General features: G+C 39.9%; 1 protein-coding gene across 3 annotated transcripts in view; it reads right to left on the bottom strand.

The window, feature by feature from the left end:
• PHF20 (PHD finger protein 20) overlaps positions 1 to 7,370 on the bottom strand; it is a 179,513-nt gene extending 172,143 nt beyond the window's left edge. For 2 of the 3 annotated variants that reach the window (XM_037812478.1, XM_037812480.1), the window contains exon 1: positions 7,273 to 7,370. The gene's annotated coding sequence lies outside the window, so the exon portion shown is untranslated. Of the gene's footprint in view, positions 1 to 5,907 lie in introns of all 3 variants that reach the window. The other variant, XM_037812479.1, reaches the window with a different exon arrangement.
• Positions 7,371 to 27,897: the final 20,527 nt, after the last annotated feature.

The raw sequence follows: 27,897 nt of genomic DNA, 5'->3' as shown, positions 1-27,897 counted from the left end.
TCACAGCATCATTATTCACAATTGCCAAAAGATGGAAGCAACCCAGGTATCCATCAACAGATGACTGGATAAATAAAATGTAGTATATACATACAATGGAATATTATTTAGTCATAAAAAAGGAATGAAGTTCTGATACATGTGACATCATAGATGAACCCTGAAAACATCATATTTAATAAAATAAGCCAGACACAAAAGGAGAAAGATATCACTTATATGAAATAATTAGAATATGAAAATTTATTGAGTAGAAACTAGAATACAGGTTATCAGGGGCAGGGGTTGGGGAAGAGAATGGGGAGTTAATGATTAAGTAGTACAGAATTTCTGTTTGGGGTGACGGAAAAATTCTGGTATTGGATGACAGTGATGGGAGCGCAACATTGTGAAAATTATACCACTGAATTTTACATTTGAAAGTAGTTAAAATGGGAATTTTTAGGTTGTCTATGTTACCAGAATAAAAATTAAAAAAAAAAAGATGTGTACAACACAGCAAACCCTAATGTAAACTATGAATAATAATTAATAGACTAATCACAATACTACTGGTTTATCAATTGTAACAAAAGGACCATACAAATGCAAAGTATTAGTAATAGGGATTGGGAGGGGGTGTATAGGGGAAGTCTGTACTTTCTGCATCATTTCTCTATACATTAGCAACTGCTCTAACAAAAAAAAAAAAAAAAAAGGCCTTTGGGATAGTTGAACATTAATGAAACTAAGGGAATACTTAAAATTTGTGCGTGTGAAAAAAGAAAAATAATTTTGAGAATCTTTATCTCTTATATATACTACTAATGTAGCTATGGATGAAATAAAAACTAGCAAACAAGGCCCATGAGGGATTTTAAAAACATTTTGAGAGGAACAAAACAAAAGTAATAATGGTAACATATTTTCAACTCTTCACAGTTCACCAACTTTTATTAACCCAATAAATTAGATTTTCTTATTCCCATTTGACAGATGAGGAAATAGAGGGAAAGGCTAACAATTACCGATACTCCCAATAATCCATGTGAGATGGTTATGATACTTGAGTGAGGAAACACAGGTCCAGATAGGTTAAGTAACAAGCCATGTTTGAAAAGTCTGCCGTCAATTTCCACACCACAATGAGAGGCCCAAGTTTATTAAGCCACATGCCCAAGTTACATGTGTCCCCAAGAGTGGCAGATGCTAGAACTTGAACTCAAGCCTTCTACCTCAAAATCCTGGGTCCTTGCCACCACACTGCGCAGCCCGGAAGTGAAAGGTAGAAGATATGTATTGCCTTCCAGAACTGTAGATATCTAATTCCCAAACAGGTCACAGCATGATGGACTTAACTTCATGTTAAAGCACACTGGAAAGTATTCACCACTCCATAGGACCAATGGACAGCCACATAGCCATGCCCAGGAGCCTCAAGAAAAGCAACCTGAGCAGGGAAAGTTGGGCTTCTACAATTAAGGGATGTTTGCATGGTTGGGAATGGAATCTGGGTGAAGGGTGGCAAGGTCATTCCTTTCTCAGCAATGCCTCAGGCCACAATTCCAGGCTGCCACTCATTGGATATTGTGATTAAAATGAACTATTTAAACCTCTGGGGGAAAAGGCAAAGCTAGAGAGAAGGGTGTAAGAGCACCAAGGTTGGAGGCAAAGACACCTGGACTCCAGTCCAGGCTCTGCTTATTAGCTAGATGACCTTGAAAAAGTTACTTAGTCTCAGTTTCCTCATCTGTTAAATGAGGATAACAGATCAATTGTGAGGCTTCAATAACATCTAATAGAGTGCTCCAGAAGATGCTAGCAATTATTATTTTAACAAGCCCACACTTCCAGGCCAGGTTTCCACAACCTAAAAATCTCAACATCTGTGCACCTATAGAACCAAGAAAGGCATGTCAATCTACCTAGCCATACACCTTTTCCATGAGAAAAATAGGTATTAGCTCCTCGTGAAAAACAGGTATTAGCTCCTCTTGAAAAATAGGATAGAGAGTCTATATATCCATCTAACATGCCTGAGAGTCAGTCTTTAAAATCCTGGTATTATGTTCTTGTCATGGGATAAAATGTCATCATATCCTTCCCCAGGACTCTCCTCTCCCTCCTTCCCCAAAGTCCACTCATTCAGGCTCCACCTCCCTTTCATACAACCTCCCTATTTATATTTGGTGACTTCATACCAAGTCCCTAAAATTTTACAGGATTTCTGCAAGTTTAATACTTCCATTATTTAGCCAAAGCAAGGTATGGCTGGAAACTTAATCCCAGATCTAGCAAAGGAGACAATCAAAGCAGGATTAAAAATCAGGGTTTGAATTTCCATTAGGTTACCCCATTAATCAACAACCTGTAAAGAGACAGTTGCTAAGAGAAGGATTAGACAGGGACAGCACCCTTTCTCCAAGCTTTCAACCTAATCAAACAGACTAAGCATTTTGGTTTAAAGAGTGCTTATCAAGAAAAATGTAAACTTCCCCCATATTACTTCCTAGGAAGATAAAGAAGGAAGCGGTCAGGAGATTATGTACACCTTTGGGCCCTGATTTCCAGGTAACATGGAAACTGACTTTAAGAAAAACAAGGTATTCTCAAAGAACTGTTAATTTACTTATTGGTGAAGTTATTTGAAATCCAGATTTCTTATCAGTCTTCAATTAATTTTCTGGGGTTTTGGGACAATGACTGTGTTTCTAGGAAGAACAACACTTGGAAATAATTCTTAAACAGTGTTTGTACTTAGGACATACTTTCAAATTTCAGAAAAGAAGTGTAAGCACCTTTAAAATCAGGAAGAAGTACCAGATAGGTGGTTCCCCACAAATATGGGAGACCGTGGGGGAAGGACACTAAAACCATTACCCCTAACTTTCTCCAAACTTCAGCCAAAGGCAAACTACCTGCTTCACCTTTAAATTCCATGCTACCTGCCCTGCTAATTAAAAGCAAAAAGGAAAGCTGGGGTGGGGAAGAGAAGAAAATATTTTTAAAATATACGTCAGTGAACTTACAAGTAAACATGGTGTACATAAACTATAGCCAGTCAGAGAACTTACAAATAAACATGGTATATGTAAACTATAGCCTCTCTCTTAGTGGCTGGGGAAAGCAGCTAACATGAATGGAGAATTCAGAGAAAATTTCTTTGAGAATTTTAGGCAGTTTTGAATGAATATACAGCACGGAACTGACAGAAAACATGGAGGCAGAAGAATGCTGAAGTTGGGTGTGAGGACAAGCTGGCTGCCTCTACTAGGAAAAAAAAAAAAAAGAATGGCAGAAGTGACGCGGACAAGGGAATGACTGGCAGACTGCCCAGAGAAGCATGTGAAGGAGGAAATCAGATCTGCTACAGGAGGCTCCCACAGACACTGAGTTTCTAAGCAAGGTCCTAACAAAGACTCAGAGCAGGGTAGATCTTGGAGATAATCAGCCCCTCATTTTACAAATGGGGAGAACCAGGCCCAGCAGCATTATGTGATTTGTCAGAGGTCTCAGAGACAGTGAGTGGGAGAGCTGGGACTAGAGCCAAATCCAGATCAAATCAGTTACTGAAGAGGATCTGATATTCATGTGCGGGATGGAGGGGGAAGTGGTAAGGGGCACAACATAGTCTAGCCATTCCGGTTTATCCTGATTAGGGCCTGGAATAGGATCATGCTGGGAAAGGGCCGTGACAGGTGACAGCCAGGGAAACAGGTAACAGATGACCAAGTCTCATTAAGATTTTGGAACAGATTAGACATGTGGTTACAAAAGGAGCGGACACAGCAAGCCACGATCCCCATCAAAGAACACCATCTTCCCACCAGCATTTGCCTTTCTGGAGTACCCACATAGAGACAAGCCAGCAGCTTCCATTCAGGGTTCAAACACCTACCTTTACCCTTTCCCAGGCCAACTCCAGAACCTAGAAAACCAAGGACTCTCTGGAAATTCCAACACCTGTAACCCTGCTGCTTTGGAGTATCTTAGACTCCCTACCCAGAGGAAGATGACAGGTGAGGAACCAGAGAGACAAGCTGGCTGATTACTGCATCAACTATGTAGTGCTTACTAGAATAATTCTGTCAAGAATTATGTTCACATGTAAGCAAGAAATATTCAAGCATTCAAATTTGACAATACAAACAGAAGCCAAGTTCCTGGAGAAGTTTTCATTATGATTTAAAGAGCTAAATGCTAAACTAAATCTAGTTGAGAAAAATTAAAAGGGGACGATGGCCACATAGAAACATTAAGGAATGTGTATCTGGATAAAGTGAAAATAGAAAGCAACACCCAGGAATAAGGCCTACCCCTACCTTCCTGTTTTCTACAGAGAAAACTTTGGTTCTGTGTTTAGAACCCCACTACTTAAAAGAGTAGTTCAGCAACATTAGCATTACCTGGGATACCACTAGGGCCCCACCCTAGACTTACCAATTCAGAATCAGTATTTTAACAAGATCCCCCAGTTGATTTGTATGCATATGCAAGTTCCAGAAGTACTGCTGTAGAATACTTTAAGGCTGCACTGTTCAGCAGTACAGAGAGAAAGTACCAAATAGGCGAAAAAAGAGACAAAGTACTTCTTAACTTTCTGTATACCATATTTTATTAGGTACCGTTCAGACAGTCCTCCAATATTTTTGAGAATTTGTTATTTACTAATGTCCACAGGATCTAAAAGTGGGATCTATTTCACCTCCTGAAATAACACAACGTAGCTCTAGGGCTTTCATGCACATAAAATATAAAACAGCTTAGTTGTTCTGAAAATACAATAATGGTTAATTTTATTCAAGTTACAACACTGAGTTCAGAGCGCTTCTCCACAAGCTCCATTAATTCCTAGGGTTCCTAGGAGTATCATTAAATCTCCCAGCATCCCTAAGAAGCAGATCCTTGACAAACATCCAATCTTCAAATGAGATTCAGAGGGACTGGGTCCTGAAAATGCAGTCCTGTCCTGCCTATGTCGCTTCTCAGACCCACAATCTCTCCCCCACGGAGGCCTCATACAGCTGCATACTCAAGCACTTCCCAAAAGGGAGAAAGGTCAGAGGCATCACTATCCCATAAACACTTGGGAACCCAGCTGTGGAGAAATTAATCTGGTTGGGGGTTCAGGCTGAGAAGCCCTGAATAAGATCTGGAAAAGCAGAAGGAAATACAAAAGAACCTACTAAGAAGCACTTAAGAATCAAGGGGCCCCTGATTTGTAGATTTTAAAGTGGGGGGGAAGAAGATTAAGTAGGAGGCTTGACAGATTTGGGAGAGGATGTTTGGGGACATATATCCCACCACCCCACCACCCCAGGGACAAGAATAAAGAGTGACCACAAGATTTCAAATGTCCTCTTTTCTTAATAAAAAGAAGGAAAAAAGCAATGTAGGAAGAAGTTTATGGGCTGGGAGCAGGACTACAAAAATCTCTTGAGTTTTTTTCCAGTACAGAGAAATAAAGCAAAGGAGAAAATAGAACCCACCTAACCAGAATCCTACAGGAAACAAACCACCAGGAGTATTAAGAGTCCTGTGGATAACCAAAGAAATGCAGGGGGATTCCTTTCCATTATGAATCTAAAGCTGGAGGTGGAAGGGAGAGGGAAGACAGTCCTGGATTTGAAGCAGAAGGAAAGGGAAGGGGAAAATCTCTACAGCCACCGTGTAAGCAGAATAGTGCCCAAACGGAGTTAGAAACCAGAAAAACGCTCGGGGTAAGGGCAAGCCAAGAGAGAAGAGTTTGTTCCTCTTTGCAAAAAGCAGAAAGATAAAAGATAAATCAGACAAACAAAAGACAAGGTGCTAACACCTCACTGGGAAGGAGGGAGGGGAATTCAAGAGGTGTGACTACAGGAAGTATGCTCTGGAAAAAAGGCCAAAGAAGCAGAGAAAGTGGTGTACTGAACAAAGATATGCACTCACCAGAGGAGAGAAAATGGGGTGCACTGGACCACACAGGCAGAACATCTAAAAGGAAATACGGTTCTGCAGAGGAAGAGAATGCAAAAGAAAATGTCTTCCTTGGATGGCAGAAAAGCTAAAAAAAAAAGATGGGGAATTATGGAATGGAGGCATGCTCAAGAATCACGGACCACAGCCCAGAAATGAGAAGACTCAGGAATAAGGTGCGTTCCCCAGATTTAAAAAGCCTCAGGAAGGTGGCTGCACCTCAAGAACTGAGCAACCCAGAGAGGTGCATTTCGTACACTGTAGGAGCTCAGGAAGCATATACACACTCAAGTGTGACAATGAGAAGTCTTCCCATGAAATAAGGTAGTTTGATTTGGAGAACTATTGAAAAGAACGCAACCCCAAGAATGGAGTGGCTGGAAAAGGCAGTGAATTCCCAGACCTGTAGAACTGGAAACATGTGCACCTAAACTTCAAGATTTGGACATTTTTGGAAGACTCTAAAAACGGGGTGCACCCCTAAATTTCAAGGGCAGAAGGACGTGGCCTCCAAATTTAAGAAACTCGGGAAAGCATGTCTCCAGATTTCAGGGCCTGGAAAACGTTAATTCTTGCTTGGATTTCTTAGAATATAAAATACCCCCAAACTGGCTATTGGACCCCAGATTAGAGGGACTCGTTAATTAAGCGAACCCCCAAATTTGAAAGGGAATGCTATCCAGATTGGAAACAAAAAAAGGCAGTAAGCTCCCTTTCAGGTCAGGGGGAAGAGGGTATACTCTCAATTTGGGGGAGCTTTCCAAATTGAGATAAAACACCAAGGGCTGGAGCTTAAGAAAAGGGTTGCGCCGCCCATACAAGCTCTACAAAAAGGGGGCACTCTTATATTAGGGGATTTGAGAAAGGGGTGTGCGCCCCAAAATAGAACAAAACAGTCAATAAAAGAAAACGCGTTCGCAAAGCACAAGGCAAGAGAAACGACCAGTGGTGGGGCTCTTCAAGGTCCGCACAGCCCACCTTGGTGTCCTAGCTCTTATCCCCCACCCCCAACACGGCCCAGCTCCGCGCCCAGGGCCTGCACCCCGCGGCCCAGCCCCCTCGGGCGGCCCTGATTGGCCGCAGCTGCCGTCACTCCTGCGGGCAGCACCAGGGATTGGGCACCGCTCGCACGCCCGCCACGCTCTCAGCAGCGGTCCCCGGGCCTCCCTCCCGGCTGGGTAAGCGGGGCCAGGCAGGGAGCGGGGCCGGGCAGGGGACCCGAGCAGTAGTGAAGTCCGTCACGGTTTCCCGTCCGCACGGCACGCGCGCGGCGCGGGCCCGGCCCGACCCGGCCCCAGTTAGGCGGCTTCGCCTCGCCGCGCCTAGCCGCGAGCTCACCTCACGGCCCCGCTCCGGCTGCGCCGCTCCAGGACCAACCGCCAGAAGGACTCTGCGTGCTGCGCACCACGTGACCCTGGGACGCGCCCAGCGTATCCCCCGCCCCCCACATACACGCACCATCGCCACCACCAAATGACGCAGCGGCCCAGCTGCCCCGCCCTTCGCCCCGCCCGATCACCGTCGCCACGGCCCGCGCGGGCCACGCCCACCGTCCTGACGCGCGGGAACCAGGCCGGCTCCCGGGTGCGGAACACGAAGTCCCCACTCACCCGTAACCACTGTCACACGAAACCGGGGACTGAATACTATCCATCACCTGTTAATTTAACCTTCTAAATGCATCTCGAAGCCTCCCACTTCTCTCCATCTCACTCAGGACTAGGCCACTATCACCTCTCTCCTAGATGATAGTGGTCTCCTCCCTGTTACTCTTAGCCCTTCCAATCCATTCTTCACACACTGATAGTGGGAGCTTTAAAACGCAAATGTAATCACAGAATTCCCTGATCAAAGTCCATTTCCCACCCTTCTTAGGATTAAGATGGGTAGCCTGGAAAAACAGGGCAGCCAGGATGCACTTCTTAAATCGTAAATCTAATCCTGCCACTGCCCTGCTTAAAATGACCTGTCATTCTTTCCATCTACATCCCTCTCATCCTCTGACCACACTGACTTTCTGTCAGTTTCTATGACACTTTCCAGGCTCATTCCAGTCTCTGGTCCATAGCAGAGGCTGTTGCTTTTTGCAAGGCTTGACTGTCCCTCATGCTGGTCTCAGTTTAATATCACCTCATCAGTGAGGTAGTCTTTAGTCCCATTATCTAGAAGTGTTCCACTCAATCACACACCTTCCCAGTGGCAATTACTCTCTACCTTATCACTGTTCATTTTTAATGGAGCACTTAAAATGGCTTGTCATTATTTCATTTGTTTGTTCTCTTGATTGTATTTGCTCGTTTCCCCGTATTAGAGTCAGGGACCACATTATTCACTACTGAATTGTCAGAACCTGGCAAATAATAGATATTCAATGTGTATCTGTGGAAGGAATGAAAGGAAAGGGAACACTATTGGAAAAAAAATTAATAGATTCTTCTTTATAACTTGAGTCTATTTAAGAAGAATTTTCCAAATCAGGACTGGAGACTGAAGAGTGCACTCCCTCAGCTGAGGGAGGCAAAAGAGAAGGTGGTCCTCAGGTTGAGGTATGGGGGAAGCAGGGACAAAAGCTTCAGCAATTTGAAAACCAGAACCATATGTATGATACCAGCCAAGTGCCCAATACAGGAAGAAAGATCCTCTGGATTTATGTTTATTAACATGAAATTGCTCAGATGTTAATGGCTGTTGGAGCATATCAAGAAGATTTTGCCACATAACCACAGTAATGCTAAGAATCCCAGACTCTGTAGCCCCATACATATATAACATCTGTTTCTCCACTTAACCTGAACATATTAAGAGCCAGGGTTGAGCTGGGCACCAAAGTCACAGAGCAGAATGAGATTTAGGTCCTGCTCTCAAGGAGCTTACAGCCTTTTAAAGAAATTGTCACAATTGGTACTGTACTGGTTTGAAGCTATTATGTACCCCCAGAAAAGGCCATGTTCTTTTAATCCATTCCTGTGGATGCATACCTATTGTGGGTGGGACCTTTTGATTAAGTTGTTTCAATTGAGATATGACCTACCCAATTCAAGTTGGGTCTTAATCCTTTTATTGGAGTCCTTTATGAGAGGATAAAGGGCACAGAAAAAGCCCAGAGAGCTCAGAGAGAAATGTCCAGAGAAGTTTGGAGAGAGCTCAGAGAGAAAGAGACCCCAGAGGAACTGAGAGAGCCACTGAAGTCAGAAACTGAAAGCAACAGAACCCAGGAGAGAAGGACTAGCAGATTCTGGCCATGTGCCTTCCTAGCTGACAGAGGAAACCTGAATACCAGTGGCCTTTCTTCAGAGAAGATATTGTCCCATCGGTCCTGTTGATGCCTTAATTGGGATGTCTTCATGGCCTTAGAAATGTAAATTTGTAAACTAATAAATCCCAATTGTAAAAGCCAACCCATTTCTGGTATATTGCATTCTGACAGCTTTAGCAAACTGACACAGTAAGATATAATTCTTTTTGTCTGTAGCAAGAACAGACACTGACATCAGAAACAAATGAGAAGTATGTTACAAGAGTATTAGGAGCCCAGAACACCAACCAGAGAGTAGGCTTGGAAAACAAATGGGCATGAGGACAGCTTCAGAGGGCCAAGAAGCAAGAAGTAGCTGCTGCTGCTGTCCTCAGCACTATACACCACTACTGGGACTCAATTCTAATATCCCTTTGTCTTTGAGTCACTTACTCAAGAGGCAAAGTCCTGGCCTGGAGTTACTGTTGATTGGTCACATGGATGAGCCCAGGGTGCCAGGGGGAGAAGAGAGGAACGATCTTCCCTTAACCATATCCCCCCACCCCAATGCAAACAGGGGGATTGATGCTGGCCGGGCAAAAATAACCTGATGCAGACATGAATAAAGTACTTGGGACTTAAGCTCTTTCTGATTAAAAAATTTTCAAAAACCTGGTTTCCACCTTTTTCTGAACTGGACACTCACTGGCTGCTATCCAGAGAGCTCTAGTTAGCAATGTTGTCATCTAAAACTTAGATGCACCTTTCTACCCGAAGATTCTCCCCAGCATCTCAAGAATAGCTGGTTTCAAGCTCCCACTTATTTCTTGGGCAGAGCCTTCTTTGCTCATGACAGGTATTCAACTAATACTTATGAATGAGTGAGTGAATGAATGAATGCAGGAGTCTCAATTCCAGTGAGTAGAATCTATCCTGCTATTTAACCAACTGTTTCACAGTTGTGGTTCCAGTCCATAAGATGACAGCTTCAGAACAAAATCCTGCACACATGAAAGATATACAGTAGCACAAGAAGCATTCAATACCGGCATGGAAGAATTCTTACCCTCCCTAAGCATCCGTTTTCAACAATAGAATGGGATAATATCTATTCTCAAAGAATTGTCAAGTTTAAATAAAATAATGGATGGGAAAATGAACTGTAAACCACAACACTCTATACAAATGATTTTCAGATTGTTTTCTTACAAGATCCATTGCATAGAGAATTCAAAATATCCCTGGCTAAAGAGAAGCAGATCTAAAAACCTAACATGAGCTAGGATATTCAATTAAGAAACTAATCTTTCTCAGCCTTTATCCATCAAACCTTTATACTCTGTCCTTATGCAACCCAAGACATTTATGAGTCTGTCAATGGGAAATTAAAAGCAGACTCCTTAGCTGTGACTCACAGCTCCAGACCCCATGGACTCAGAGTGAGCATGTCAGTCCCTAAAGCTTGCACATTTCAGTCCCCAAATCAGGAACTGGGGTGTGATCTCTGCAGCACTAAGCTGAGTGTGAGAACTCAGGAAGCAGGAAACCACAGTCACAGCAGCAGCTGAGGTCCAAGAACCTAGACAAGGCACCAGGGGCCTGAGGGAAGCAGGTCGAGTCTTGTCTCTGGCCTGAGGTCTCTCCAATCAGGGCCTGGTGGAAAGTTGCTGTCTCAAAGCCTTAGCTACTCTCCAAGTGAGGGGGAGGAGAATTAAGAAGAAATTGCAATTTATATGCAGCATTTTGCAAAATTGTAAGGGGGAGAAGGAGGAGGAAAGGAGAACATTTTTTATTTCTCTCCTAGTCACTAAGAAGAGTGATAAAATCCACTTGGACCACTTCAAGGGAAGGATAATATTCTGTTACCCTTTTGTCCCTTGAGTGCCCCAGTACCTAGTACTGTTCCTGTGTAATTTAAGATACCTAATAAATGTTTCTTGTGGGTTGAAACTCACTCCAACCCAAAGATATAGAGAAAGGGGGAGGAGTTTAGCCCTAGGGACTGAGGGAATGGAGGTTATAAAGGCTAAAGAGGTTAATTAAGTAAACAGTCTCTGAATCTCCAGGTACTATGCTTCACTCCCCAAACTTTTTGTAATTTAATGATTAAATAGTTAATGCTGTTACATGGTTCAAATATCAGAAATTACCAAATAGGTATACAATACAAAGACTTCCTCAAATTCTTTTCCCTCATCAGCCCAGTTTCCACTGGTAACCACTACTCTTACTTTCCTAAGTGTCCTTCCAGGGTTTCTTTATGCATATATAGGCAAATTTGAATTTAGGTTTTATTTTGAAACTTTTACACAAAAGGAAGCATTTACACATGTTGTTCTCCACCCTCTTTCCCTAAATACATTTTGAACATCCTATAACACATATTGTACAAAGGTATAAAAATAACTTCCTAATTTTTTATTGCTGCATAGTATTCCTTATTTGGATGTATCATAATTTATTTAATCAGTCCCCTGATTCAAGTCTTTTGCAGTTTACAAACAATGCTCCACTTACAAACAACACTGCACATCTGTGCAGCCAGAACTGCAGAATAAATTCCTGTAAGTGGGAGATCTGGGCCATAGGGTATATGCATTTATAATTTTGATAGAGTTTGCAAATCGTCCTCCATGAGAGTCCCCAAAGACATAACTCCACAGTTGTAAAATGTGTCACTAGTAATCTATTATTCCTTGTGCCGGTTTGAATGCATTATGTCCCCCAAATGCCATTATCTTTGATGCAATCTTGTGGGGCAGACATTTTAGTGCTGATTAGATTGGAATTCTTTGAGTATTTCCATGGAATGTGCCCCACCCAACTGTAGGTGATAACTCTGATTAGATATTTCCATGGAGGTGTGGCCCCACCCTGAATGGGTGGGCCTTGATCAGTGGAGCCATATAAATGAACTGACAGGCAGAGGGAACTCAGTGCAGCTGTGAGTGACATTTTGAAGAGAAGATACAGCCAAGAGGGACGCTTTGAAGAAAGCCCAGGAGCTGCAGATGAGAGACAGTTTGAAGACGGCCGTTGGAAGCAGACTCTTGCTCTGGAGAAGCTGAGAGAGGGCAAACACCCCAAGTGCAACTAAGAGTGACATATTTGAGGAACTGCAGCTAGAGAGGAACGTCCTGAGAGAAAGCCATTTTGAAACCAGAACTTGGAGCAGACGCCAGCCACGTGCCTTCTCAGCTAACAGAGGTTTTCCAGACACCATTGGCCATCCTCCAGTGAAGGTACCCGATTGTTGATGTGTTACCTTGGATACTTTATGGCCTTAAGACTGTAACTGTGTAACCAATTAACCCCTTTTATAAAAGCCAATCCATCTCTGGTGTTTTGCATTCTAACAGTATTAGCAAACTAAAACATTCCTAATAATTCAATTCCTGCAAACTGTATTTCAAGAAATAGAAGTGGTTTCAAGATTATCCCTGCAATGTTATTCTTACTCATTTGCAATTCTAGGTGGGAGAGAAATGGGTGATGTTCCAGTTATCCAGCTGGGAATGTGTATAACCCACTCTCTTAACTGCCCCAACCATGATATGTCACACATCACCAATGACATCACAATGTGTGTCTTTGAAAGAGATATATTGGAAATTATCCTGATGATCTTAATGTGGAAAAATACCCTTAAGACATGAAAAGGATAAGCCATTAAGGAAAATATTATAAATTCAAAACATAAAAAATATGTCTCCTATCCATGGATATACATATATGCAAGGATGGTCTCCAAGCAGATAGAGAATTGAAACAGGAAAGGGAGGCTAAAGAAGAGTAGCTCAAAATAAGGACCCTTTACTTTGTTTCCAGTGTTTATAAATAATGTTGCAATAAATGATTCTCTCACTGGTGACTAGTCACTGAGTGACTAGTCACTCTGTTTCCATTGTTATAAACAATGCTTCAGTAAGCATCCTGCTACAGAAGGAAGGAAGGGAAGGGAGGGAGAGAGGGAGGGAGGGAGAAAAAAGAAAAAGAAGGGAAGGAAGGGAGGGAAAAAGGAGAGAGAGCAAGAGGAAAGAAAGAGGAAGGAAGGGAGGGAGGGAGGGAGGGAGGCAGGGAATGAAGAAAAGAAAAAAAAGCAAAGGAAGGAAGGAAGGGAGAGAGGGAGGGAGGGAGGGAAAAAACAAGAGAGAGAGGGACAGAAGAAGGGAGGAAGGGAGGGAGGGAGGCTCTGGGCTAATGGTGTAAGCGAGAAGTTAGGATTTAAGGGATGATTTTGATTACTGAATCATTATATAGATATTCCTTCTTTACTTTCTGACATATCAGACAGAGAGAAATACCTGAAATCTCTGAACAATGCCTTGATCTCTGACAATGATTTTATAGCCTTTATCTTATGCCCTTGTGATTGTAAAACCTTGTGACTAACTTTCACTTGTACTGTTTATCCAGTTTTTTTGACTTTAGAGCCTTATGATCACTAAAGTCAGCCCTAATGTTTATTAATGAAGGGTCTTGAGTCAGCCCAGAACTAACTCACCCCAAGTCCAAAGTTATCTTGATAACTGAAGCTAGATCTAACCAAAATGGGTCTGCCTGACATGCACAATAGCTTAGACTTTAACCTACAAGTCACCTATACCTTATTATAATACTAAAAATCACACCCATCATCATATTAAGGCCACCATTTTCTTACATACATTCTGAAACTAAGCATGTAATCAATCTGTGCATGCTTAATAATTAGATCACCTCTAATTACATCATCTGAAGCCATTGTGCTCATTATCCTAAGACCTGCCCACCTTTTCATAATATAAAACTATTAGAATTACTGCAGTTCAGGGAGACAGATTTTGGGGCCGATGGGTTATCCACTCTCCTGCTTTCGCCTAGCAATAAACTCTTTCTTTCTTTGAAACTCCAGTGTCTCAGGAATTGGTCATTTGAGCAAATCAAGCAAAGAGTCCACCACCTTGGACCGGTAACAATGGCAACTATGTGCCAAGGAACAACGTTATGATTATGTCAGTGTAATTCTGTGTACTTGAGGTTCCAAAAGGTGAGAGGGGGCATTGATTATAGATGTTCTGCAGCCCAGACTTCTGGATTTCCTCTTGCCTGCTTATTGACTCCCTAAGACCCAAAAGCTCTCCCTTCTCTGTTGCCCTCCTCCCATGTGTTTGAAATCTCACCTTGGCTTCACCCTACACAGTCCAGCCCACAGTTCCCCTGGGCCTAAAAATGTACATGAAATCTAATCTGGACTCCAAATTCCAGGCTCTTAATAGGACCAAAAAACAAAAAAAAAAAAAAAAAAAAAAAGTCATTAGAGGATACTTACAGAGAAAGGAGTAAATCCACAGGTACTCTCACTCCTTATTCTGCTTTCTCTGCTGAGGTCATTGTCCTATTTCTGGCTACTTCCTAAGCACTCTTCAGGCTTTTATGCTTTTTCAAAGAAGGTTTATATATCATGGGAACTAAATCATCTTGCTCCTCTGTCTCTCACCCACTTCCTTTTATTTTCAGGGGAGCCTTTTTATTGCAGGAAGTAAACTAAAGCAGAAAGCTCTACCTGGCTATAGTAGAATTTAAAAGTGCCATTAAAAGCCACATAATTAAACCTTACAAATAGACAGAAGAACTGGACCCCACCCACTTGAATTCTCCCTGCCCCAGAGGGTTTCTATCGTCCTACCACACACCTTGGGAAAAGACCTATGGTTGACTGAAAAGACAGAAAAATGCAGAAATAAAAATTATATGTATGTTACCTTTAGATTTTCTGAATTTTCTTTTACCCTTACCCAACACACACATCTTTGCCCCTCTCCTTCCTATGCTATTTCAAATCTATCTCTTTTGGAAAAAAAAATTATGAGGATAATATTTAATAAACATTTACTGTATGCCAAGCACTATGCTAAGCACTTTCCATGCATTAATTCATTTAATATTCACAATAACTTTTGAAGAGAGGTTGTATTCATTATCATCACTTTGTGGTTGCAGAAACAGAGGCCCAGAGAAGTCAAGTTGCTTCAGGGTCACATTGCTAAGAAGAATTTGAGCCCAAACAATTAAACTCCAGATCTCATGCTTATCAATTCCAAACCAGTCAAATTCTCAGTAGAGCCTCTCCTAGCTCTCCTGCCCCTAATCTCTCTCCAATGCGGTCTATTCTCCAAACTATTCAAGTCACTATTCTAACATAACAGTAATAATAAGCAGACAAATTGATCCTTTTAACACGTAAGTCAGATCATTCACTCTGCACAAAATCCTGAATGGTGTTCAATCGCTAACTGAAATAAATCTAAAGCTTTTACTATGGCCTACAAGCCCTTATTGAGCTACCTTTTGTGTCTCTCAGTTCTCTGACCTCAAATTCTCTTGTCTGCTTTACTCACTCTGCTCCATCTATGCTGATTTTCTTGTTTACTTGAACACACCAAGCATACTTCTACCTAGGGTATTTTCTGTTGCCTCTGCCTATACCCAGATACCCTCTTGATTGCCCCCCTCACTTCCTTCTGGTCTCTGTTTAATTGTAATTTTTAGCATAGAGCCTTTCTCTGCCACCCTCAACCTCACTTATTTTTCTTCTGAGCACTTGTATATAAAATATATGTAATATATATATTTTTATGTTAATAATCTGCTTCATACTCCTAGATTATAAACATCTTAAGGCTTTTAAGGTTGGGGACTTTGTTTTGTTTACCACTGTATCCCCAATGCCTGGAATGCTTAATATATATTTTGCATGAATGATAATATTGAGGCAGGATAGAATAGGGCATCAAGGCTCTGGTCCCTGGTCTCCTACTCAGCTTCAAAAGGGTTAATGCAGAGATGCAAACTTCAGCTGCAAACCTCATAGGACAAAAATTTCCCCTAAAGCTCTGAAGCCTCCCAAAACCATAAAAGCTTGTAAAATCATAGGCCCAAAGCAAATTCTTAGTTAATGACAGAAAGCATGGGGTCATACAGGTTGTTAAACATCTGCCCAAAGACAAATTTTGGATACCTGACTATGGGCCACAAGTTTTGATAAGCTATCTCCTCCTAGAACAAAGAAGACACCTGGTGTCCAAAGGTCGAGATAAGAAAATCACTGTGAGACTTCCCTATATAACAAGCCAACCCACTCCCACTCAGTACCTGCTTCTCCCTTGAACATGTCCATATCTTTTTTTTCTTCTTATGAGATTAGTGCCTTTTTTTATGCAATTTTATTTAGATATAATCACATAACTTACAATCTTTCAAAGTGTACAATCAGTTGTTCACAGTTACCATCATATAGTTGTGTTTTCATCACCACAATCAAACTTTGAACATTTTCGTTACTCCAAAAAATAAAATAAAAATTAAGATAAAAAAGAACATCGAAAACATCCCATTCCCCCCTCCCACCATTGTTCACTTACTTTTTTAAATACTGTTTGAGATATATTCACACACACTACAGTCATCCACAGTGTACAATTATTCACAGCACCACCATACAGTAAGCGTTCATCACCAGAATCAATTTTTGAACCTTTTCCTTATTCCAAAACAAAAATAAAAGCAAAAAAGGACACCTAAATCTTTCCATCCCCTCCATCCCACCCTATTCTTCATCTAATTTTTGTCTCCATTTTTCCACTCACAAAATATCTCTCTAACGTGTACTTTTTCTCTCTTTCTTTAATAAACTTTACTACTTATTCCTACTGGCCCCTCTTGTCTCTGAATTCTTTCCACAGTGAGAGTCCTGAACCTGGAATGGGGTTCTGCCTGACACTGTTGCCAGCAGGGCACTGGTTACAACATCAAACAATAATATTTTTGGAGTGCTTTCTTTATGCCAAGCACTCTAATACTTATGTATTTTTTCATTCACTCTTTATAATAACTCCATGAGATATAGTAACATTTTTAATGTGATGTTCCCTGTTCAAAACCTTTCAGTGGACTAAAACAACTGTCTCCCTTAGAAAAAAAAAATTGGCTTGATTTGTAGCATTTGCAGATATTTGGTGTAAATACCCACAGTATGGTTCATGCAAAGTACCAATGTGATATCAACTGACTCCTAAAGTTCCTGGACTTTTGATAATCAACTCATGAGCCAGAATAGTCCGGCTCCAGCACACCACTGCTTCTGTCCTTAACAGAGTTTAGAAGTCTCTTCACAAATTAGCTTTGATCTACCTTTCCAATGGAATCTCCTCCTACTCTCTAACCCACCCACACAGCCCAACATTCAAATCATAGAGAATTCCTGTCTGTGTGCAAACATGCTCTGCTTGTCTATACATTATTAGAGTCACTGGACAAAGACCTTCCATCCTTCTTCAGTCTGGCTTCTTATATTGATGCATCTCCAAGGCATCTCCAATCTATTCAACAAATAGTTGTTAACCAGCACATTTCAGGCAGGAGGCTAGGAGCTGGGGATGGGGAAAGGGGGCTATGAGGGGATGAGATAGAGACAAAAGAGAAGCAGTTTATATTCTCAGAGTAGTTCAAGATCTGGTGGTGAGGGCAAAAGTGTAAGAAACTAAATTGCATTGCAATCTAAGAAGAGAAATAACAGAAGCTGCTGAGTCCAACAAGGGTGGGCAGGATCAAGGCAGACTTCCTAGAGGAAGTAAAACACAAAAGGTTTAAGGATAGACATTTTCCAGAGAGATAGAGGCAACCAGAATAAGAAAGTGGGATGAGACAGACAATAAGCTTTCTGGATTCCTGGAATGGAGATACTTTTGTATGGTTCCCTGCTCCCCATCCCCATCCCCCTGTGCTCCCAAGACTCCCAGTGGGAAACTCTCTTCCACTTCAAAATCTCCAGTAGGCAAGTGGTCAAAATCTATGAATGAATCACTAACACAGAAGGAAATGTAACAGTAACTCAACATCTTGAGAAATGTTTGCCAAAATTTTATAGTGTTGGTTATCAGCAAATCATGGCTAACAAAACTAGATATTCTAGTGATTGATCTAACAAAGAGTGCCATAGAACTTGATAAACCTGTTTCAATCAGTACAGACATAAGAAAATCAACAAAAATCATTGACAATGACAAAGCAATGTTAATGGGATTTGGAGAAAAGAATACATAATAAGTATATAAATAAGTATAACAAAATCAACACATTATGCATCAGCCACTGATTTCCATGCTTTAATTTATTTATCTTCCACCACAGTTTTATAAAGCAAATTCTATTATTATCCCCATTTCAGAGATGAGAAAACTGAGACTTAAGAGAAGTTGAGAGGTTAAAGAACTCACTCAATGTCACAGTCATACAGTGGAATGCTGGAACTAGCTTGAACTTGCTTGCAAGCAATGATTGTTGAATATTTAGTCAGTAGCTTGAAATAGGCCATGGTCAGCATATTTACACTATTCATATTGGCAAACACTACACTACAATTCAGGCCTTTTTTTTTTTTTTTTTGGAGAGCTTGTTTACCAGCACAACACTGGTAGTGAGTCATAGCTCATATCTGGCAGGCAGCTGGGCTCATTCATCATTCAACAAATACTAATTGAGCTCCTACTAAATCTCAGGTAATGGGAATACAACAATGAACAAAATAAACCCAAATCACTGCTTTGATGGAACTTACATTCCAATGGTGGGAGACAGACAATGAATAAATAGATTGGCAAAATATATAGTATGTCAGATGATGACATTGTTAGATGATGACAATGAGAAAAATAATGTGGGAAAGGAAAATAAGAAGTTAGGGAGAGTTGAGATTTTAAATAGGATGGTCAGGGATGACCTCATTGAGAAGTCTTAAGGAAATAAGGAGCAAGACCTGCAGATATCTCGAAGAAGAGTATCTCAGGGAGAGCTTCAGCCAGTGCCAAGGCTCTGACAGATGTGAATGTGCCTGCGGTATTCAAGGAACAGCAAAGAGGCCAGATGACTGGTACAGATAGAGTCAGGGGGAAATTGCAAGGAAGAATGTGACAATGTGATGAGTGTACTTAGGCACTGTTTTTTCATTTTAAAAATGAGGCCTTGGTACATACAGCTGGATAAATTTAATAGCAATAATAACAGCTTACATTTATTGAATATTTACCATGTATCAGACATTATGCTAAATGCTTCACACACATTATCTTACTTAATTCTCTCCATATTATTTTACTTAATAAATAAACACAGTAGTCCCTGAGGCTGAGGAAACTGAGATTTAACTGAGAGTTTAAGTAAGCTGCACAGACTTGCACTGTGTAGGACAATGGACTGGAACCCATGTCTGCTCCTGCCTGCTCTATACCTGCACTTTTCTATTGGAATTGGTAGGTGGGTGAATTTGTTGAATCTAGGGAATGATTTCAATATCCTAAACATGGGGAATAAAGCCATGACATGAGCAGAGGCAGGAATTTAGTAGCTTTTCATTTCTTTAATCTCCCTCCAGCATTATGCACTAGATTTTGGAGGTCTTTAGGTGTCTTTTTGTTTTAAGTTTCTTTTTTTAACTGAAGTAAAATTTACATAATGTAAGAGTAACCAAGAACCATTTTAAAGTATACAATTTAGTAGTATTTAATGCATTCACAATGTTGTACTACCATTACCATTATCTAGTTTCAGAACTTTTCTATCACCCAAAGCGAAACCTCACACCCACTAAGCAGACATTCCCCATTCCCCCCTCTTCCTAGCCCCTGTCAACCTTAGTCTGCTTTCTGTCTCTGGATTTACCTACTCTGGATGTTTAAATATACAGAATCATACATACATGAACTTTTGTGTCTGGCCTCTTTCACTTAGTGTAATGTTTTCAAATTTCATCCATGTAGTAGCATATACTCCATTTCTTTTTACGACTGAATAATATTCCATTGTGTGGGTATGCATTTTGTTTTTCCATCCATCATCAGTTAATGGACTTTTGGGTTGCTTCCACTTTTTGTCTATCATGAATAACACTGCTACAAACAAGCTACTTTGTACACTACTTGTGCACAGGTATTTGTTTGAATACGTCTTTTCAATTCTTTGGGTTATATATTGAATGGAATGGTTGAGTCATATGGTGATTCTATCTTTTACTTTTAGAGGAACCGCCAAACTATTTTCCACAGTTTTTATATTCCTACCAGCAATGTATGAGGGTTCCAGTATCTCCATATCCTTGCCAACATATGTTGTTTCTTTTACAACCGCTGCATACAAGTCATGTTCATGTTGTACATATTCCAACCATGATTATTCATTTATATATTGAGGTAGGACCTGGTTATTTAAAGACGTCAGACAAGTCTCTGGGCCTTCCTCAAGAAAATGATTGCTAAGCATCTTTTTTCAAGTTCCAAAAAAAGAATGAGTCTATTAGGTACATCTGAAAGAAAGATGCTGTGTCTTTCTGGTCTATTCATTGTATGAGGTCATTCACTCATATCATAGAATCACAGGCCTTTCATTCAGAAACACTGTGGGTGGATGCTTCTTTTGTTTGCCATCCATCATTTTCAAGGTTTATCTCCATCTTGTGATGCCTTGTGTATTAGTTAGGGTTCTCTAGGGAAACAGAATCAATGAGAGGTGTCTCTGACTATCAAATTTGTAAAAGTGACTCATGCAACTGTGGGTATGCACGAATCCAAATTCCGTAGAGCAGTCAGCAAACTGTCAACTCCAAGGAAGATGTCCGATGAACTCCCCAGGAAATGAACCGGCAACTTCAACGAACTCCTCAGGAAATGCTTCACTGGGCAGCCAAAGAAAAAGTGAAGGTCCTCTATCTGTCTCGCTTATAAGTCTTCAACTGATTAATTGGATTAAATCTGGCCAACTGCATTCTCTCATTGTGGAAGACATGCCCTTTGGTGAGGCATCACCATTTATTAACCAGCCTCAAATGTCCTCGCAGCAATTGTTAGGCCAGTGTTTGCTTGACCAGACAGCTGGGTACTATCACCTGGCCAAGTTGCCACATGAACCTAGCCATCACACCTTGTCAGCAAGATCTTTCCCTCTATTGTATGCACTTGTCAAAACTCATCTGTTGGTACACTTAAGATTTGTTCATTTCCTGTACAGTACATACATTTTACCTCATTAAAAAATAATTGTATACAACTATTAAACTCTAGTTATGACTAGGCAATGCTGAAGTATTTATGGGTGAAGTGTTCTGATACCTGCAACTTACTTTGATAAGTATAAAAAAATTAAGCTGGAGGGATGGACAGAGGGATAAATAGATGGATACATTTGTGATAAAACTTGTATTTCAAAATGATAACTGTAAAATAGGTGGTGGGTATATGTACTATTTTTTCAACCTTTCTGTTTTAAAACTTTCATAATAAAATGTGGAGATGTGAGATGTTGAGATGTTGAGACAAAGCCACAATGACTGGAGTACGGACTGATAAGGAGAGAGAGGTAAGGTAGACAGGGACCAGATTATGTAGAACCTTGTAGGCTCCTCCCCTCCCCCAGCTGCTGCAACTTCCCTGGGGAACTTGTCGAAATAGAGAATGAAGATTTCTGGGTCTCATCCCCATTGAAATACAAGCTTTGAGGATGGCTTGCAGCAATTAGCATTTTAAACAAGCTCTTCAAGTGATTCACAAGTACTCAATAGTTTGAAAATCACTTTTTTAGGCCAGTTAAAGAGTTCAGTCTTTATCCTGATAGTGACTGAAAAAATTGAGCAAGGTTTTAAGACTTCACTTGATCAGATTTGTGTTCAAAGAAGCTTGCTCTGGCTCTGAGTGGAGGTGGGATGGATGCTGGGAGTAGACGTATTGGGAGGTGACTTGGCTTAGATCAAGGAGGAGAAATGCAGATGGAACTGAGTGGGAAAATTCATGAAAAACATTTTAGGAAGAACATTTATAATTTATTGCAAGAACATATAAGTCTTTTACTTTCTCTGTTTAGGTAAGTAATCTAATTACTCCGAGAGTTGCCCCCATGGCATCAACCTCAAATAAAAGGCCAGAGATTTCCTCATTGCAAATTTTCAGATATATATAGAAAAAGGAAGAAAATCAAGGTAAATATTTTGGTATATATTCTACTGGACTTTTTAATATACATACATATTCAGACATATGGATCTAATTTGTTGTTTTATACAATAATGAACAATTCTCTAATTTTTGTTTGAGTCCTGATTTTCAAGAAAACAGTAAATTATCAGCATCTCTCCAGGTTAAAACAAAATATTCCTTAACTGCTCTGATGACTTATATCAATCATCTCCTTCCAGTAGAAGATTCTGTGATCACTTCTATCATAGTCTGATCAGTTTATTTCATTCAATTCATGTAAACAAACACAGAGAAATAAATGGGATAATATATAGAAAATGGCTTATAAATTGTGACTTGTTATATAAATATGCTATTATTAATACCATGGTGTTGAAGGCACCGTGCTCATGCAAAATTTCCTTAGTACAGTACAAAACACTATCTTGAATATGATTTTATGTTCTGTCAGGTGTTCTCCAACTAAAATAGAAACTCTTGAAAGGGACTATGTTTTTTTACTTCTCTGGTACTTTAAAAGCTTGGGGTACTAAATATACACTTATTGAATGAATCAATAAATGGAACATTTCATTGGTAAAGTCTAAAAGAATGTTCTAAATCATATTTTAAGTTACAGTATATTGAACTTTTTCATTTTTAATTTCAGTCTAAAATGATATTTGGAGTAATCCTTTTGCCCATTGCATGGACAGATAGGCTATGCTATCTTATTCTTGGGTGCCCTTAATTTTCTTGTTTTAAGTATGGGTGGTTCAAAACATTCTACTTTTTCAACCAAAGATTAAACTCTGGCAAATATATTAATTGTTGCTTTTCTATCTAGTTAACTAAGTGTAATGGTTAGGTTCATGTGTCAACTTGGTCAGGTGATGGTACCCAGCTGTCTGGTCAAGCAAGCACTGGCTTAACTGTTGCTGCTAGGACATTTGTGGCTGGTTAATAAAGCAACAGGCTGGTTTATTAAATCATCAGTCAATTGGCGGCAGCTTTGACTGATGATGTCAATGAAGGGTGTGTCTTCCACAATGAGAGAATGCAGTCAGCTGGATTTAATCCAATCAGTTGAAGACTTTTGAGTGAGACAGATAGAGGTCCTTCACTTCTTCTGTGGATGACCAAGAAGTGTTTCCTGAGGAGTTTGTCAAAGTTGCCTGTTCATTTCCTGAGGAGTTCATCGAACATCTTATTGGAGTTGCCAGTTTGTTGCCTGCCCTACGAAATTTGGACTTGTGCATACCCACAGTTGTGTGAGACACTTTTCTAAATCTTATATTTATAGATACCTCTCATTGATTCTGTTTCCCTAGAGAACCCTAACTAATACACTAAGATTCTTAAGAAACTATATCCGGAATTTGTGGATAGGAAGTCTTTAACACTGATCCCAAGCTAACTTTCTCTGATTAGATAAGTAACCCAATTACTCTGAGAGTTGCCTCCATGGTATCAACCTCAAATAAAAGGCTAGAGATAAACTCCTGAAATGTCTTCCTCTTATGATCATTCACAAATTTATGCTAATTCTTTTGGGGTATGTTCACCAGAATGTCCCTGACATTGTGGCTGATAGACAAATACTTGAAATAAATGCCAAATTCAATCAATCAGTATTTTGATTAGGTGGGGATGATTTAATTTCATTTACCCAATCAGGCAAGGTCAAAAGGATCATGGAGAAATTAATTAAGGGCCTAATATGAAAACAGAGGATATGGGTGGCTTAACCAATTCCATCTGCATGAAATGCGCTTGAGTTTCTCATCGTCACAGAGACTTTAAAAAAAGGCTCTTTGTGCCTATCAGTAGTTTAAGAACTGCTAGTCACAGGTCTTTGGTCCAGGTGAAAAAACTGGCCAATACGCAACTTTGGTCCTCTGAGATAGTCTGAATTCTCTTTGATGTTAATCTCAAGTTTTTTGACACAATAACATCTTTTTTTTTTTTGGTGGAATATAACATATCCATAGAAGTAATAACTTTCCAAGTGCAACTCAACAAATAGCTAGAGAGGAAATTTCAAAGAATTCTATGCCTTATAGTTGCACAGTTCCAGCCACCTCCTTATTGTAAAATATAACATATTTGCAAAAAGATGATAACTTTCAAAGTATGATTCAACAAGTAATCATATAGGAAATTTCCAAGAATGCCATGGATTACAGTACCATAGTTTCAGTGATTTCCTTATTGTAAAATATAACATATATAAAAAAGGTGACAACCTTCAAATTACAACTTAACAAGTAGCTATATAGCAAATTTCAAAGAATGTTGTGGGTCACAGTTCCACCATTTCAGGTCTTTCTCTCCAGCTACTGTAATACTGTTCTGGTTTGCTAATGTTGCTGTTAAGCAAAATAACAGAAACAGATTTGCTTTTATAAAAGGGGGTTTATTTGGTTACACAGTTACAGTCTTTAAGGCCTTGAAGTGTCCAAGGTAATGCATGGACAATCGGGTACCTTCACTGGAGGATGGCCAATGGCGTCCAGAAAACCTCTGTTAGCTGGAAAGGCACATGACTGGCAGCTGCTTGTTCCCAGGTTGCGTTTCAAAATGGCATTCTCCAAATTGTCTGCATCAGCTTCCAATGGCCATCTTCAAAATGTCTGTCTTAGCTTTAGCAGTGAGCTCCTTCTGTCTGAGCTTATATAAAGCTCTAGTAAACTAATCAAGGCCCATGTTGAATGGGCGTGGCCACACCTCCATGGAAATTATCTAATCAGAGCTATCACCTACAGTTGGGTGGGTCACATCTCCATGGAAACACTGAACCATTAGGTTCCAACCTAATCCACACTAATATGTCTGCCCCCACAGGATTGCATAAAGGATATGGCTTTTTCTGGGGGTCATAATTTATACAAACCAGCACAAACACCCTAGAACAAGTAAATTATTTAGAGATTCAGTATTAATAATCCTTTGTTAAATTCTATCTTATCTGTTGCTTCCCCTTCCTCTAGTTTAATCACTTTCCCTATCTTCAGGGATGTCTAGGCAGTGACCACCCTAACTTGTTCATGTTGAAAATGGGTCATTTAATGGGTATTTTTTTATCCAGGGAAGATTTAATTCAAATATAGAGATTTAATTAAAATATAGAGAAGAAGTCTTAAGTTTAGGAACAATTTGTGTATATTTGTATTTAAATTGTTAATGTTTAAGAGAACTTGGCATACTAGAGTCCACTTAAAAACTACAATTGAGTAATTGACTTGAGACTTGTGATCTTCATATTAGAAAAATTTTTAAAGAAAATTTAAGATTGACTATATTTTTTATTTTAATTTCTTAGATTTAGAAGAGTTGCTTACATACCTGGGAAGGTTTTAACATGCTCAAAAATAATAAAACAGTTTAAATTGATAAATTCATACTAAAATTAAGGAAATGTGTCAAACTTATAAAAGGGTCTGATTTTTTGAAGAAGGTTTAGTCTGTTCAATTTGAATTACTATTAATGAAAAAAGCAAAAAGGCTTTTAAAATTTTAAGTATATTCATAAGTAGAACAAAAACATTTATAAATCAGTCCTAAAGTCTTAGGGAAAACTGGATTAAAAATACTTATATAAATTGAATATTAATTTTCAAAATAAAAGTAACCAAAGATAGTGTTTTCTGTGTATAAAATGATACCTGGACATCAAAAAAACTCACATTGATAAAGTATATTTAATTTCCAGCCAAATTCTCTATGTATAATATCTATTACCTCCTCCATTCCAGGTTATACTGTGGCCTTCTTATTAAGAGATATGACAGAATAACGTTCTTGGTGGTGAGTAATTGTACCAAAGACCTTTCGCTGCAAAAGATTGGAGAACAAAATGATGAAAGGGAAATTAATTTACGCAGAAAGTCCATGAGCCAGAGTGAGAGGTTTTGCAAAGTGAATAGAAAACATATTGTGTTTTTAATGTCTTCTTTTAATAAAAAATACTTTTGTTTTAGACACTGAATTTTCCATTTAGTGTTCCTTGATTATGCGCTAATTTGCCAAGTTAACTAACAGTCCTAAAAAAGAAAACAATTTAATGGATTTTCAATCAGCAAGTGAGGTGGAGTTTAAATCCTCTTCCCAAATAAGAAGTTTAGAGGCTAAGGTCAAATTCTGTGCTGTCATTGCCCCAAACAAAACAAACAAAATTAATAAAGTGCCACCTTTGTGCTTTGATATTTGCACATAAACAAGTCACAATACTGGAATTTTATAGAGTGGTATTTATCTGCAGGGGAGAAAAAAAGAAGGCAAAGGTTAGTTTCTCTTTTCTGTTACTGTCATGCTTCAATGTATGGTGATAATTTCGACTCAAAAAATAAAAAGAGGCTCTAAATTTTCAGCAAAAGGAGAGCAAGGGAGCTTTACTAACTATGCAAAATTGATTATCCTAAGATAAACCTTTACCTGTGTGTAAAGTTAAATCTGAAACATAAAGTCTCTTAACCCTAAATTTCCTCTGAATAATTTTGTTTAGCAGTAATAGAAGTTAACATTTAATCCTCATTATATTCCTACTGGGTCTTCATTCACTCAACATTTATTGAGTGTCCACCAATAAATGGTTATATGCTGGGAATTCAATAGTGACCATCACAGGACTTGTTCTGTCTTTAAAAGCTTAGCCTAGTAATTATATTATCCTCCCTTTTCATTCACAGAGATGGAGAGTTTGCTGTGAGAGGTTAACTTACTGTCCAAGGTCACACGTGTAGGAACAGCTATATAAACCAGTTTCTTGTTTCAAATCTTTGTCCTCAATCATTAACCTTTGAAGAATTAACAGAATTAATTATTTACTTTAAGACACTTCATTTTTTAAAACATTTTTATTTGGTAAGGAATAAACTTACAATGACCCCTTTGCCCCTCCTTTTCTTTTACAGTACCGACCAAAGAACAAGGGGCGAATTTCTACTCTGCCAGGCATCTGGGTGACTTCAGAAGTGAGCAGACAAGTCTCAGGGGAAAAGGGGACATTTTTGAAGAAACAATTACCTCCTTGACATAAATCAAGACCAAACTATAAATTCGGGGGCACATAGCTGATCCAGTGCCAATGGGAGAATTTGTTATTTCACCGTCTCTTTGCCTTTCTCCTCTATTTCCAAGGGTGTTTCGAAGCTCCTACTAGCTGCAAAAGGCAGGGAAACATTTTTATTCAACATCCCTTGCCCCCTCTCCCTGTCCCGTCTTTTCTCGCCATCTCTCTTCTATGCTTTCCCCTTCGTCTTCACCCTCGGCAGATAATCTGAATATGACCGTTTTATCCTATCGCCATATGGGCTAGTTTGCTTTATTGCGACCTTGACAGCCATCTGGGTGGGAAGCCCCAGAGGGAGGGGGACGGTCGATTCTGAGGAGGAAACCTTCAGATAGCTGTAAGGAGGCGCCCCGAGGAGGTGGCGATCATAGTGTTCCACTCAGCGTGAAATTTTCTAAGAAATTGACAGAAAACGCACCAACTGCTTTTGCTCTAGCGACTTGCGTCGTTTCGCGAGATTTGGACGGATATCTGGAGTGGCAAGGCGGCTTTTCTGAGTGGGGGATGGGAACGTTTGTGGCGCAATCATTGCGCGAGATTGGGCCACGGTCGCTGGGGCCTTAGTTAGATCCCGCGATATCTCGGCGGCTGCTATCTGGGACTAGGGATATCTTCTCGCGATAGCCCGTGCTAAGAACTCTGTGCGGCCCCGTGTGTTTGTATGTGTATGTGTTGGT

This window comes from Choloepus didactylus, chromosome 19, assembly GCF_015220235.1.
Source record: "Choloepus didactylus isolate mChoDid1 chromosome 19, mChoDid1.pri, whole genome shotgun sequence".
NCBI lineage: Eukaryota > Metazoa > Chordata > Mammalia > Pilosa > Megalonychidae > Choloepus > Choloepus didactylus.
Note: the sequence above shows the minus strand (reverse complement) of the source record. Positions and strands in the feature narration are given on the sequence as shown.